The 15609-nt window shown below is 39.6% G+C and overlaps 1 protein-coding gene across 1 annotated transcript in view; it reads left to right on the top strand.

Moving 5' to 3' along the window:
* Positions 1 to 14162: 14162 nt before the first annotated feature.
* The window catches only part of trbl (tribbles), a 28853-nt gene continuing 27406 nt past the window's right edge, over positions 14163 to 15609 (top strand). Inside the window, exon 1 of the mRNA XM_046612030.2 lies at positions 14163 to 14312. The gene's annotated coding sequence lies outside the window, so the exon portion shown is untranslated. The remainder of the gene's footprint in view (positions 14313 to 15609) is intronic.

Below are 15609 nucleotides of genomic sequence, written 5' to 3' on the forward strand. Positions count from 1 at the left end.
AACGTTATTTATTCTCCAGCTTTATTAGTTATTCGTCGAAATCTAGTGTGGCACTAATTTGATTGATCCCGAAGGTCGCTGATTAAATTGGTTGCGTAACGTCATTGAGAATAGATGAAGGGAAAAAGGTTGACAAAAATCTATTCAAACCGTCGGCACCTACGTGATAACAGTTATTCAGGTATGGATTTTGGATATATGTGCTTTACATGCTCTTACGTCATGATCCTTGATCGATACGCCCGCACCGTCCGTGACGTCCAGGCCAAATGCCGTTTAACTCGAATCAGTATCCGTTCACGTTATTATTATATTATAAATATCACTATCCATAAATCATCATCATCTCCGATGTATCGAAATACGCGGTGAACCGTAAAAAGATGATGAGAAATATTAAAATACCAAACCGCGGGATATTCTGCAATCTTTCTACAGATATTGCAGCAGGTGCAAGCCGGCTCGTTACACAAATGTTTTTCTACCACATTGCTTGTGTGTTCACATCTTTACACATACGTCCGTGCAAAGGTACGTTTTATACACACATAGGTACGTATGTGTCTCCATTTCTACACATTCACTCGACGGCGACGAAGTTTTGCAAATCTTACGCAAGCCAAATTACTCGCACATTGAATGAAGTACAGGTATATGTGAAATGTATCCATAATACTCGGCCAAGATTCGAACGGAGGAGTCTCGCCGCACGTGCCTACAGGCATGTGTATATCCATACATTATACGAGGTATGGTATACCTGTACCTACGAACCAGTGTGCACCGCGAAATTCAACCTTTCCAAAAAGGGACCCACCGTCCCCAGGCCCACGTCTGTCATTCTCGAATTATACGCTGCAAATTACACGGTCAACATGCGCCAGCATGAAAGGAAGAGCCGAGCGGTGAGAGAGACGCGCGGTCCGTGAGTCAGATACAATTATGCAACATTTCCGTTTCTTTCCTGCTTCTTCGATCCTTCGTCGTATATCCTCGTTCTTTTGTTCTCTTTGAAGGAAAATTTCCTCCATCGTTGTCGCGACCTTTTTTCCTGCAGTGCCGATTGCCTACCCATGCCGATTACTGCGAAGTATTGATAACTTAAATTTTAATGCTTTTCCATGGACTGTCTTTTGCGCTGCGGAAAATGAGCTGCTTGAGGCGTTTATGGAAGTAGCGTTCTGATTGTGAGCGATCTACAGTTTCAAAATAGACGAAGCCGGTAGACCGCCTGCACCCAGGTAGTAAATTTCTTTCACCTAATTCCGGAAATACCCTGTCGCGAGTGGTGTAGCCTAAAACGCGTTCGGCTTTTCCACGTATACCGATGATCCATGAAGTTTTTCGGCCTGGTATTTTCGAAGATGGAGAAGAAAGGAACGCACAATGCCTCGTCTAAGCTCGATTTTTTTTTCTCCAGTCGTGGTCTCTTTTCGGTGACCGACAGATGTTTGACTAGATTAAAGTCGCCGCTTACAGGAACGTCAGCTGCTGCATCATCGTGAAACCATTTCCAAAGATCAGGTGCCCTCTGTTCGTATGCTCGTGTCTCCGCACCTCACGTACGTCGTTTCGATTGCATCTCGAAGCGGAATTTTATTATTTAAAATCGGTAAAATCGAAACGTCTGTGCGACAATCGTCGACAGCCGTCGAAGAGTCCGAGTGTATGAGAAATCAATCGTTTCATCGAACTGTCATTACGTGATAGAATTGTATTTCCTGATTATATAAAAATGACCTGCCTAGTTACCGCGCCCTTGGAATCCCCGACTCGTCCATAAATGACGACAGCGAATCCTCGTTATTTCTCTAACAACGAAATCGATCGTGCAGCGCGTTATCCGATCTTGAAAGTTATTCTGTACCTACGAACAGAGTAAAAATGTATAGCTATGCAGCGAAGCCGCCTTATAGGAAAATTGTAAACAAGCGGCGAGAGAAGACCGGAAAATCATCCGCGTGAACGGCATTAGTTATATTTCCAAGTGCGCATAATGTTGTAGAGAAGGCGTCACATACGTGCCTCGAAGCACGCCATCTACGTGATTCGGCACGCGTGCAACTCCTTCCAGCGTAAAACTGTCGTTACAGGAAACAATTATAAAGCACAGTATTACCACGTAGCATCGATAAACTTTATCGTTTCAATTATTTGCCTCAAAAAATGTCTTGGCAAATGAAAAATGGTACTTAACAGTAGCTGCAAGAGCAATGCCACGCATACTCATCGTCCCCGGAAAGAGGCCGATTGTGAGTTTCAGTTTTCCTGGTCTCGTGCACTCTGCTGGAACGACCTTTGGTGCGTCGTTGGGAAATAGTTCGTAATCGTTACGATGATGACACCCTTCGTTACATTGTGTAAATCACCGTCTCTTATATGATGTTATATGTGCTCGGTATCAGTTTCGGTGTATTACGCAGCTTCGTGCAATCATTGCAGATAGGGACGATGGTCACGGGCTTGTAACATGGAGTGCCGAAATACAACGGCTCACACTCGGCGAGGTTCTTTTTTTTTACAATGAGGAAAAGAATTAAAAAAATTAAATGCACTTCCTTTTTTTCCCCTCCTTTTATACCTACCAACATACTGCACAGGTTACCGTGAATTGCGATTTTATCCAACGCACATGCCGAGGAGTACCGGGTATACATACGTTCCGTAACACTCGTATGTATGGTTTTTATACGCTCTTTTCCTGTCTGGAATCCAAAGAGGTTATAATACGTGACAAGTTCTTCGGATATTTTTTTTGCCTCTGTGAAATGAAACATTTTATTGCTAATTCGTGCTTTACGCAGAGATATAGATTCGTTATCCACGTCATGACGGTTCTAGACTGTATATGTCGCAACTTGCGGAGTAGGAATGACGATCACTTCCTGCTTGCATGGTGTTAAAGCTTGGGAGTAATAAAAAAATCGAAAAATAACAAATTGAATTAACGGACAAAAAAAAAAACAGTCATTCCGTATGCCGCGCATTTTAACGAACCCTTTACAAATTAGAGAAACAACCATTGATAAACTTAAACACTTACGGACGCGTAAAGTTGAGCAATTTTTCTGCACACGCAACTCGTTTTTCGGTCATTTAATAAGGTGTTCGCTAAACGTAAGGTCCCTGAAATATCTGATTGACATAGATTCTTGATTCGCAAATGTGTGCAATGTGCATATATAAGGTTAGCTTTACCTTTATAGAAATAGAAATTAAATTTTCGTTCCTGTTTATCAATGCTTGTTTGAAAAAAAGAAGAAAAAGAAAAAAAGTGAACGGCGGGCGGAATTTTATACCGCTCGAGTTTACGAAAAGTTGCGCAATCTTTTCGAACACGGATTACGTCCGTGATATTTAAACTCAGCCTTAGTCTCGTGTCTCAATAATTTCAGCAATCCAACAAATAAATGTTCATGTGAATAAATTTTCGTTAACTATCCTCGTAGACGGTTCAGTTTCACTCAGTATTCGAGGTGTTTACGACCCATCGAGTCTGCCTTCTATCTTCCTGCATTTTTATTTCTTTCCCCATTTCCTCCTTCGTGTCATTTTGGACTTTTTCTTTTTTTTGGGCACAGCGAAGCTGAGCTGGGCAAATATAAACACAAATCGCGTTTCCGCATTCTTGATCCCAGTAAAGGAGGGTGGATCCGTAGGTGGAACAGAAGGGTAAATATTTTTCGTCCCGCACTTCCTACCGTCTTAACGACAATTGAGATTCTGCACAGCTGTTTCCTACCGCTCCTTTGTAACCAGCCGTCCAGTTTAGGGCTTAGAATTTGGAGCTTAGGTACGGCTCAATAGAGGCCCAGAGGGCCAGTCTAAGCCCTCCGAACCCGAAACCCTAAATCGCTAACCGGATATGCCACTGTATTCTCGAAAAGAAAGCCGGAAAGGCAAATTCTACGGTGTGCACAATGCTTTAGGCCAATTTTTCCCGCAGCATTACGATCGTCGTGATTATTTTACGCGTGTCCTTGTGTCCTCCTTCTTCTATATGTACAATATGTTGCAAACAGTGTCACAGGTCAGTTCCGTGAATTTGTAAGCATTAAACGAAGAAACAAATACAGTTACGCATAGTTACAAAATTTTGTCTTCTCACGCGGGGTTCGTATTACGATACTCGTTAATATAAGATTAGTTTCTCTACTTTCCGTTCCTGTTTTTCTTTTCTCAGTCCACGCAGAGGATTATTATCCCCAGTTTTGGGCAATTTTACGACGAGCATTGGCATCGTTGTCAATAACGCGTGACATTTGATGAAATCTTTGGGTATTATGCGTACTAAGTTTAGTTGTTTATCATTTACATAATTAGACTAAAATATTTGCTGTACCCGCAGTCTTGGCATTTACGTAATCGCCGCAACCCGTTGAAAAACCTTCATTTTGATCAACGTATACACCCTGCGTTTTATGTACATGTATATTATATTATATACATATAATAATACACCGTGACGGCTAGAAACTATAAACGGTTTATTATACATGCTTAATCTTTGTCCACGATGTCAAAGTACATCGATAATTTGTTGGCACATATAACGCGTCTTATATACAGCCAACGCGGAGTACAAAGTGGAATTTACATACCATGCCGTACAATACATGCCCACAATACTGTGTAAATCATTTCTACACGCGTGTTTGTGCACAGATGAGTGGGCGTACAATGTAAGTTTGTAAAATCGGTAAGTTATCGGTACATGTACAATGTACAATATCGATACACATTTAAACCCACGTTTAATCTTTCGAGACCACCGGACCCCGCTCATTTTTACACAATTATCGCGGAGGATGCAAAATGTACGATATGTCCACATATATATATTTTTAACCACGCCGAGTGGTTTATCACATATCCACATATACACGTGCTTGATAAAGTATCCTTACGGGGTTCATAATTTAACCGAATTATTTTCCGCGTAGGTACAATGCTGTGTAAGCCGGTGTTTATTATACTGAAGCGATAAGTCGGAATTTGAATTTCCGTCAATTATTGGCACGTGATTGATCTACTGAAATAATGCAGTTGCTGGATAACTGATTTTAGTATCATTTGACCTTCTTTCAAACTATTTTTAATCGTTAAGCGCGACACTCGAGTCGTAAATTAATTATTAAAGATGTTTATATCTTATTAACCACCCACTCTATACACAACAAGCTCCTGGGGATATGTTGGCGATAAACTTTCTTTGATACAGAATTGACCTCTCTTATAATCGAATTTTGCAAGAAGCTTTTGCTTTCTGGAAAGAAGAAGAATTTCGAAAACAAACAAACGCAGAGAATGAACGTGGCGAATTATGTCATATAACGGTCGAAAAATGGAAGTTGGAATCTTTCCGCTCATTTGTGTATAAATTTTATACAACAGGATTCTACGAAAACCGTTGCCTAACTGTAAGTTTTTCTCGTATTTTCTTTTCGAAATGTCAAGGGCGAATTCTGAAACAAGTGTTGCGCCGCATAAAAAAAAAGCTTAGGTAGAACTTAACTGCGGACATTATGTTTACGGCGAATTGAACAAATAGCCCTGCAACAATATACCTGTACATCACATTACACAGAGATCTTTATAATACCTGTATACGCATGACGCGATGTATGAAAAGTACTTGTGACGGTGTAAATTCCACGTCGTTACCAACGCGCGTAATTGCATGCATAATACAAAACGAGAAAGAGGCTATACATATATAAATAGGTATCGAGCGAAGGATATGACGTATCGATCCTCCGATACGTGTATCGTATTCTTGAAGAATAAAAGTCAACGATGACGTTACATTCGGATATCTGACCGCTGCCATCGTTCAGTCAATATTATAATACAGGTATGCCTACTTATACGCAAAGATAGCGAGGAAAGATTATTCTGCTCACGGTGACTGGACCCGGTAGTACGTATGCACGTGTACAGACCTTGTATCCACCAAACACGGCCTCTCGGCGTAGGTATACGATGTGTGTGTAAATATATATAAATGTACACACACACACACCTACATATTCAGGGTAGAAAGACGGAAACCGTCGACTGTATAATATCAAGTGACGCGATTTCCGGGATGTGATACACAGAAGACTAGACGTTTTCTATAAGTATGAGGTAGGTATGTAGGTATGTATCGCGGTGACGTTATCACATGTCAGACCTAGTTGAAAGTCTCCCGCGCAATTTTCATTTTCGTTACACCTATACAAGTTATATGCAGCGGATACCTAGATTTATTTTTTCCTCTTTTCTCGAGTACAATGTCACGCCGATTATATACATACATATACATATTGATAGGACGAGATGCAATCGGGGAAAGTTGACTGCCACGTACGTATGTATGTCAAATTCACAACGCCGACACATTGATTGCTCGTTTTTAATCAATGATTAATTCCCCACCGTCGTTCGTAGAATCCTTGAGATATCCGGTTCTGATTTACCGTGTGACCCAGAGGATCGAAGACCGGCTTTGTTAACTTACAACTCATACCTGATTGTGAAACGAAACTGAATCAATCACATGCGCGTTTATAAACGAAATTCGGTAGGTATGTACGTATCTACTCAACTGCAATATGCGATGTATCTAAACTTGAATGTCAAGTGCAGTAATTTGTTGGTATGCGCGTATATTTTACTTCGATCTTACACGCGGTATTGAAATCCGTTGACATTATTATATACATGTATATATATATATATATGCGTGCGTGTAATATCAATATATATACATATATATATATATATAGATAAGCGTGTGTTTGTATATATTGGTAATACGTCGGCTGAACTTGGGCCAAATAAAACTGTTAATTTCGTATCTGGGTTCTCTTTTAGGCCAACGGTCACGACGACTCGTACTCGCGGTTATAAAATAATATGTCGAAACGAGTGATCATAGTCCCGAGAATATTACATCAACTTTGAAATTCCCCTGTGCAGTGTGGTTTATTATCGCGCCTATAACATTGCGCGTGTACGTAATGGACATCGGTATTACGGACTACTATGCGTGAGTCCATTGTTTACCGTATAATGTTCCTATCGCGGATCTTTCATTCCGCGCTCCGTGATACGCCGTTGCCCAACTTGTGATGTAGCCGCGGTATAAAACTCGCCTTGCAAAGTTGACTAACGATAAACGAGTGAAAACTCGATCGGCAAAATGTGAAGAGAACAGGACGGAGCGAAAAGTAATCGAGAACAACCTTAATCAAATCAACTAAATATAGATACACTACAATCACAATGTCGTCTAAACAATAAACACTCGCTCCACGTACGCGTAGCGTCCATAGCGATGTTGGACGAGTATACATAATGTAAATAATGACGGAAAATTAATACAAGATACAGCAAGAACAGAAACAGAAATAACAAGTGAGCAGACAGAAAATAACTTGAAATAGGTAAGATCAAAATAAAAAAAAAAAAAGAAAGAAATAGAAGAAATTAGAGTAGATTAGAGTGGAGTAAGGAGAGAGAGAGAGAAAGAGAGAGAGAGAGAGAGAGAGAGAGAGATCCCGGACGTTTGATAGGTTTTGGGCACATAATGATATTATTATAGCCTTGCACGTGACGATCCAACGTCCCGTGCGTGCATCGTGCCGTTATAATTTCGACACCGAGCAGCTCGGCTCGCGGTTTCTTATCGTCCCATTGCCCGATTACGTCCACCACCGATCACTGTATACTTCATTGTTTTTCCTGCACCTTTTCATTGTGCACCCGGAGAATTGTAATCTGCAGAGCACGTTGCGCGTACATTTTTCCTTGTCATGTATCGCTGAATTTATACATATAATTATATTTTATGTCCGAGGTTTGCCTCGTATGCCAATTATAATTTTCGCTAATTAATTTATATCACCAGTTTATGCATACGTATACACCGTGTAATCAGGCAAGAATTACTTAGTTGAGAAAGAGCCGAATTAATGGATCGATATCTTATCTCTAGCCGAACGTTGCGGCGATAAGACGAAATATGAAAATAGAAATCATTATTGACGAGGGATTGTAAAGTTTCGAGATGGAGATTTCGAAATATTGTTTTGAATACGAATTTTAGAATAATCGGATGAAATACAAACGGTAGTTAATAATTCAAGAAGTTTATTTGTATATGTAATTAGTTTTACTTTTTTTACCTTACAAATCACCGACAAAACGGATGCGAATTAGACGGACGAATTAATAGCTATTAGCGTGAGAAACACAAAACTTGGCTTCTTTTCACGTATGTATAATGACTTTAGGTAATTCGGTGTATAATTCTGCTGCTGTAAATTCTCACCGTGTACATAAAGATGGGAACAATTTTCAGACTTCTTATCGCGAGAATTTCGCTTCGGAAAAAAAATTTGTCTCCTGAAACTTCTTCAACTTGTTGCATCAGTCTTAATACATATGTCGAATTCGTCGAATCTCAACTACAGCTGTTAAGAATAAAGTTTTCAGACAAATTCGTTAGTTTTTCCTTTTCCCCAGATCTGTGGTTCTTTTAGCCTTCTCCTGTATCCTGTTAACTTTAACGTTACAAGCAATTGCAAGAAAGCTTCGATTTAAAAAATTCTATAACTTCCAATTTCTAATTCACAAAATTCAATAAATCATTGCGTTAGATTCGGGAGGCGGAAGAATTTGAAATGTACGAAGTCAATAAAGCAAAAAAACGAAAACATGATATTGGCATGAAACTAGTCTGTACATTGATTTGGTAATATGTATAGGTATATATATGTATGTATAAAAAAATAACAACAATGCAAATTGACCGGATCATAGATGAGAAATGTTACACGAGCGAAAAAAAGTGATCATCACGCGAATGGCCGTGTATAGTGAAATAATAATATAGTATAACGATGTCCATGTACGCGCATATTTGTAATTTTACACTTGCCTGTAGACATCTGTGTGTATCTACAGTATTATACACAAGTTATTGCGACGTGTAAATAATAAGTAAAATTTCGCGGGGATCAGAGATTAATCAGACAATCCGGCTGACAAGCCTTGGCTGTATTTGTTTGCCCTCGCGTCCTCCCCCACACTCTACGTATCCGTGACACTTCGTCGCCCACGCGTTCACGTACAATATTATACGCATTTTTTATCACCAACGCACACCTTTGCCCTGCTTCTACGCTGCGGCCGCGGATCTTCGCGTCACTCACGCGAATCGTCGAGTTCAGCGCGAATTTATAATAATTGCAAACGCAGAAGTTTGCCTGATTTTACGTTGGCTTATTTATTTTTTCATTACATTTTCTTTATTATGGTTTGTATTAAACCTCGGAGGAAATTTCCTTCCACTGTATAGAATATTTTCGTACAAGATATGTAACGCGGTGATATCCGTTTTGCGAATATTGTTGGAAAAAATAAAACGGCGGAGCGTGCTAAATTCGCGTTTCTCATGACCGTAGCATTAATATTATCTCATTTCTGCAGTCCAACCAGCGCCATGTTAACCCAGAAGCGAATCATTATCTATCCCCGATTGTCAGCTAAGCTGTTGTAACATTGTATGTATGTATAAAACTCACATTTTCAACATCCTACGTCTCCCGTACGCGTGATTTTTTCCTCCACCTTTTTGTCCTTGCTGAACCTGATTTATGCCGCTACTTCGAAGCAAGGTTTCGACTATTTGTCGATTTTCAATTAACTTTTAATTGCTATTTCGATAGAAAAAAATCAGCCTGTACTCGCACGAACGTTTATGCTCTATTACAATATAATCATTCTTGTTTTCTTTTTCTTGTATCTGTATTCGTTGACACCTGATTAATTTAATTTTGACGATGAGTCACGTTTTAAATTCATTCGTGCGATTTGTAATTTGTTTGGCAAATTTTCACAATAATGGAAGTGATGAAATTATTCGACTTCAAGCGAAACGTGACAAACATCAAAATTGATAATTATTCTACACACTACCGCAAGCCTGTCGATATAATCGTAAAAATAATTAATCTGCGGTATAATATATAGATGAAAAAAAGTACGTTGCGTTACTAAAAACTTGCCTGGTTTTATACGCAATTGCAGGTTTTTCTCATCTGGTTTTCCGTATACAATATACATATATATTCGCCATAAAATCACTCGCGCATATCGACACTAAAATAAGCCGAAAAAATTTATAAAAATAAGAAAGCTTATATTTTGTGGATACTCCCTTCCGACATCAAAATGTATTCTTATTTCTCACATTTATAAATGGTATAAGGTCGCATCAGCCATTATCTTGTTGTTTTTTTTTCATCTTTATATGACGCAAAACCTTCGGAACGTTAAGATTTATTGATTTCGGGAAGAATTTAAAAAAAAGTTTATTTTCTCAAAGACTTGTACCAACGGAACGGCGTAAGGTCGTATGTGGGCATATGCGATCTTACGTCATTAGTGAACGTGATTATTTTTTATAAAGTTCGTGATGAAAAGGCATAATCGACAATACTCACGACCTTTTACCGTTAATTGATCCATTTTTGAATATCGACGTTTTTGAATCGATTCTTATATTTTTCGCCTAAATAGAAAGATGAGAAAAAATACGCCTTTTTACCTTCACGTGTGATAAAAGGTCCTACAATGGCGCATACATCCTTGTACCATTACGTACGCACGCGACATAATTTTTACGGCAGAATAACTCGTTTGTCACTGTGAAATATGTATAAGTATGTACCGAATCACGGAAATAATTTCTTGCGCAATAGCTTTTTTCATACATCCACACTGCACACACACACACACGCAGCGATCGATAAACGCCTGTGTTAATAAGTGGAGCTAGGTCGAACCTCTCAAGGATACACATGCGTGCGACGTGCAAATTTTTATTCAAATGTTCACACCTGCCGTGTTATTTCCCGCGTTTTCCTTTATATATTCGTAAAACTCACGAAATACGTATGCCGCAATTAGTGTGCACGCATGAATTTCTTGGCTCGTCGATGTTCGCTTTATTCCTGTTTATTCGTGTGACAAAAATCGTTTCCAAACATCGCATTAGATACATGTACGTACACACAAAATATCTCTGAATAACTAAGGACAAAATATCCCACGTTCGCGATACGCTAAATGCGATGTTGCAGAGATTTTTATCCTCGCCAAATATTTCCGCATGAGCTGTATTTATATATTATGTATTTGTATATATATACATATATATGTATATACGTATCTACCTTGTAGAAATGTAACAAGGAAAAGATCTGAGGGAAAAAGACCTTCCTTACGGTTTGGAATGATTTTACTCATTTCTGATGCTTTTCATTCTCGGTTTCAATTATAAAAACTACAGAATGACATTGGCACATGTGTGTCTCGGCGATCTTGATTTGTATACCGAACAAGTACCGTCGATCACGAGATTATACCGCGAGGCGAAACCTCGCGATAACCGAGGACAAAGCCAATCGTCACGGTTAGTCGTCGCGAGTAGGTATAATTATAATTTGCGGCCGGTGTTTAGGTATTGATTTCACGTATATCCGATTAACCGAGGTGAACATCATGAATAGATCGTAATTGCTTCGACGACAGTGGAATTCGACTTTCAAAACAAACAATAATGTTGTATTATTTAATTACAGTCCGCGTGAAATGCTAGTTTCGTATAATTTCATAAAGAATCTGCAGCCAATGAACGAAAACATCATTATTACAGGATACTCACCCGTGCTTATACATACACAGGTTTCACGTACCTCCGTTACACGTGTATTTATTTATTTTTACGCTGCTCGAGAACTCGGCTTACGCAACGTCGAGTTTACCTTACAGAATTCTCAATCCTCTACACACGTACGTACAATGTACGTGTACAATATATACGCGCCTTTCTAACCGCGAAGTTTAATCTGTCGCAGATATTGCGCGCCGAATGGAGGAAAAGAAAAAAAAACAGGCATAATTATTATCGTGATAACGAGTAAAAAAATAAAATAAAAATTCAATCTACAAAACGGAACTTGATTTGAGGGGAAAAAAAAATCTTTTTACCCTGCAGCGCGTTGTTGCGTAACGTTACAAATTTACGAACATAAATTAACGACTGATAGCATCGTTTATCTTTACGACCTTTCAGATATACATACGCGATTTTGCCAACATAGAATCGATGGAATACTCGACTTAAGAATAAAAGCAAAAAATTGTAGACAACCACAGTACACGAGTTCGTTTCACTCTTTCATTGCAGAATGGAAAATTCTTCTTGGAGCAAATCTATAAAAACAAAGACACCCACAGTCCGTTCTAATTGTTCGGGAGTCTTCCCTTTGTGGATCAAACAATGTAGTTGTGATCATCTTGATAGCTTCAGGCATCGCGCACAGATTCGAGTATGGCCTGGCCGATGACACACGCGTATTTTTATAAGGTACGTAAATACGTGTGTATATATATATATGTGTGTGTATATATTGTATGTATGCACAATATGTTCCATCGATAAAACGACGACTTACAAATGCTGTCCTCGAATGTTTACTCGTCTCGTCGTCAGATGTTGCGGGTAGATGATAGCATTGTGCCTGCGTGAAAAACCTGTACCTATAATACACATATGACATACACGCGTGAAACATTTTTCGTCTCTTTGTCTTATAATTTTTATTATATATATATTTTTTTTTATCATGTTTAATTTTATTCTCATACTCTTTAAATTTTTCTCATTATCGCGTTATTTGATCAGCGAGCGGGTTTGCGCAGCGGCTACACCACCGACCTAGCGAAATGACGATTGACGGCCTTAAGTAAGGTCATCTGTTGTACATATATCTCCTCCACAGCCGGGGAGGTTGCCTCGACCAAAAGGTGATGCAATCATCTCTTAGGAAATAATATGTCATTTGTTTTCGTTTCTCTTGCTCACTTAATGACTGGCTCCCCCCGCTCCCCTCTTCCAACACATCATCCTATCCGCTTTGTATAATGTACAGACAATGTTTCCGCAGATAGAGAATGAGTCTTGTCATTTTTCCTTGAGCACTCAAAATTTTTTACCCAGGAAATATCAACATGAATCATTCAATTCTGTTTAGAATTTTATTGCGTACGTTTCATCGTAAAAATTTCGAGAAACTGCACGAGTACGTAAGGATGTGAAAGAAATACCTGTTACTTAGAAAATCTGTAATATTCTGTAATTATTTTGACAACACCGGTTAGCCGATCATTATTGACGACTTCCTTGAAACTGATCAAAACTGATATCGCGCGTTGTGTAACCCGGACTGAATCGCACCTTGAATGGAGGACGGCGATGACGTTCGACACCGTCAAGTGGCCACCAATCATCGCGCATATTTTGCAAAATTTATCCAAAACAGGCCGTGCCCGTTGGTCGATGATGCGTAGCCCCGAAACTTGACTTCCGCAGCTCGGTTGCACGGTACGATGAAATTTCAGATGATCGTTGAAGTTTATTTGTCTATATTCAATGAAACGTCGCTGTGAAAATCGTCATTCGCTCTATGTTTAACATTCGATGTGTTTACTTTTGTTTCTCAGGCAGTCTTCGAAAATATGTATTTGTTATCCAGGGTTTATATTATATTCGTATTTTCATCCTTATTTTTTTCGAATAACGCACTTGGGAATTACCTACGTAAACTATATTGTATGAATTTGGCATAAACAGGGAACTCTGTTGTTTTTGTTGTTCCTGCGTTCGAATTTTACACCGGTGTACAATATACATCGCAATTATATTTTTTTCGTAAGAAAAAAAAATTTTTACGTTGTATCCTACTTTTAAAAAGTAAACAGGTGGAATAATAAAATCACATAAAAATTTCATCTAAAGATTTCGTAAAATCTCTCTTACTTTAGTGTGCAGAATCGAGATATATGTTGAATGAAACACTTAGCTTCTAGAGGAAAATATATTTCCTCATGATTGGTTGCTTATTGATTCTACTTTCAAAATGATTGTTGTTTGATTTTGCTTTTTAATTTATACATACAAAAATGCCCAAGATACGTTCAAGGGTTGATTAGCATCATTGAAGAAACAGGATTCGAAAAGGATGCGCGCATCCTGTCTACACGCGTTGCAAGCCAATTATCGTCTACTACTCCTGCTTATATCCGTGTTTGTCCCTTGTACAACAGCTGGGGAAGATCCAAGTATGACAGGGCCTGCAGCAGCAGCAGCAGCAGGGCGAAGCGGATAAGGAAGAGGATGCCGACCAACGGGCCAACCGATACGTGAAAAAGGACCGAGAGGAAGTCGAAACGAGCGGAAATGGATCTTCCCGAAACCGGTGAGTAAGAATCACCAGCCTAGTTAGTCAAAAAAAAACAAAAAAAAAAAAAAAAAACAGGTCCGTAGAAAAAAGCAAAACCAACGTGACAGAATCGAGCTGCATGTGTCCGAAGTCAGATGTCGCCTACCACAAGTAGCATGACGATGTATCGTTAGGACTTTAGGGATTCGCGGAACGAAACGAAAATTCGAAATTCGAAAAGGTTTGCCTAATACAACTTGTTTGTCTGTCACTTTTCACAGATACGAGTATTTAACCGACTGCACGCGATTGTTGACAAATGTTGTAAATGTCGAAAGCATCGCTTTATCGTGAGACGCTTCTCGCCCGAGTCATTGATCGGCGCCAAGGCATGGTTTTAGCCTCAAGCTATCAGCCAGGTATCAATCTGCAGGGCCTGCAGCTGTGGCCCACCAGGTGTCGAACGACGCCGGAATACGGAGCCGCAGGAGAAGCCAGTTTCTCGGGCTGCATTGTTGCATTTGTACTCACCGTCGAGTAACGCTCGATGATTTTGGAAACGAGTAGAGCGACGGTGCAATCGCTCTAACGTCGCACCCTTGATGTCCTTGCGAAATTTCTGAACACCGTGAAGAACGATAAACCGAAGAGCTTTGCAGTCCGTGCGTTCAATGTATGTTAACGAATTGACCGGGCAATTCGTGGTGTACGGTATACCTTTAACGGTATTAGGCGACCTCGGAAAGTTCCGTGGCCATTAATGAATTGTTTACCTTAAAATTTGAAAAGTTTGGTCACAAAAACGCTCAACTGATCATAAATTAAACACCGGGCGATGAATGGGAACAAATTTCAACTGCTAGGGACCTTCCATACTGCAGGTTTGCGAAGGTTGCCGACGGTTCGCCGTTCGGCTCTCGACGACGTCCGTCTTGCCGGTCGTATAACGCAGTGTGTGTGTGCACAGCATGCGTACATTGCTCAGGCCACAAGCTTCTTTCGCAACAATCGTACCCGCGCTAACCTCGTTCGAGGTCATTCAAGCTCGGAAAACGCTAGACGACACGTCAGACTTCCACCGACTGTGCATATCCTGTCCGTATACATGCGTGTAAGAGGTACGTGTATACAACCATCTTGCAGACCTCTGTCACTCCGCCGTTTTACTTACAAAACTGGTAAATAACATTTTTTCACACTTTTGTAATACGAATATAGAATGGTTATATTTGAATTTCGTACCGAACACGAGATCAATATTTACCGCTTCGTATCTGCTCTCGATTTGACCGCGATTGTCCACATTTATTATTAACATGTCCGTTTTATACAC

Source organism: Neodiprion pinetum, chromosome 2 (genome assembly GCF_021155775.2).
Source record: "Neodiprion pinetum isolate iyNeoPine1 chromosome 2, iyNeoPine1.2, whole genome shotgun sequence".
NCBI classification, from domain to species: Eukaryota; Metazoa; Arthropoda; class Insecta; order Hymenoptera; family Diprionidae; genus Neodiprion; species Neodiprion pinetum.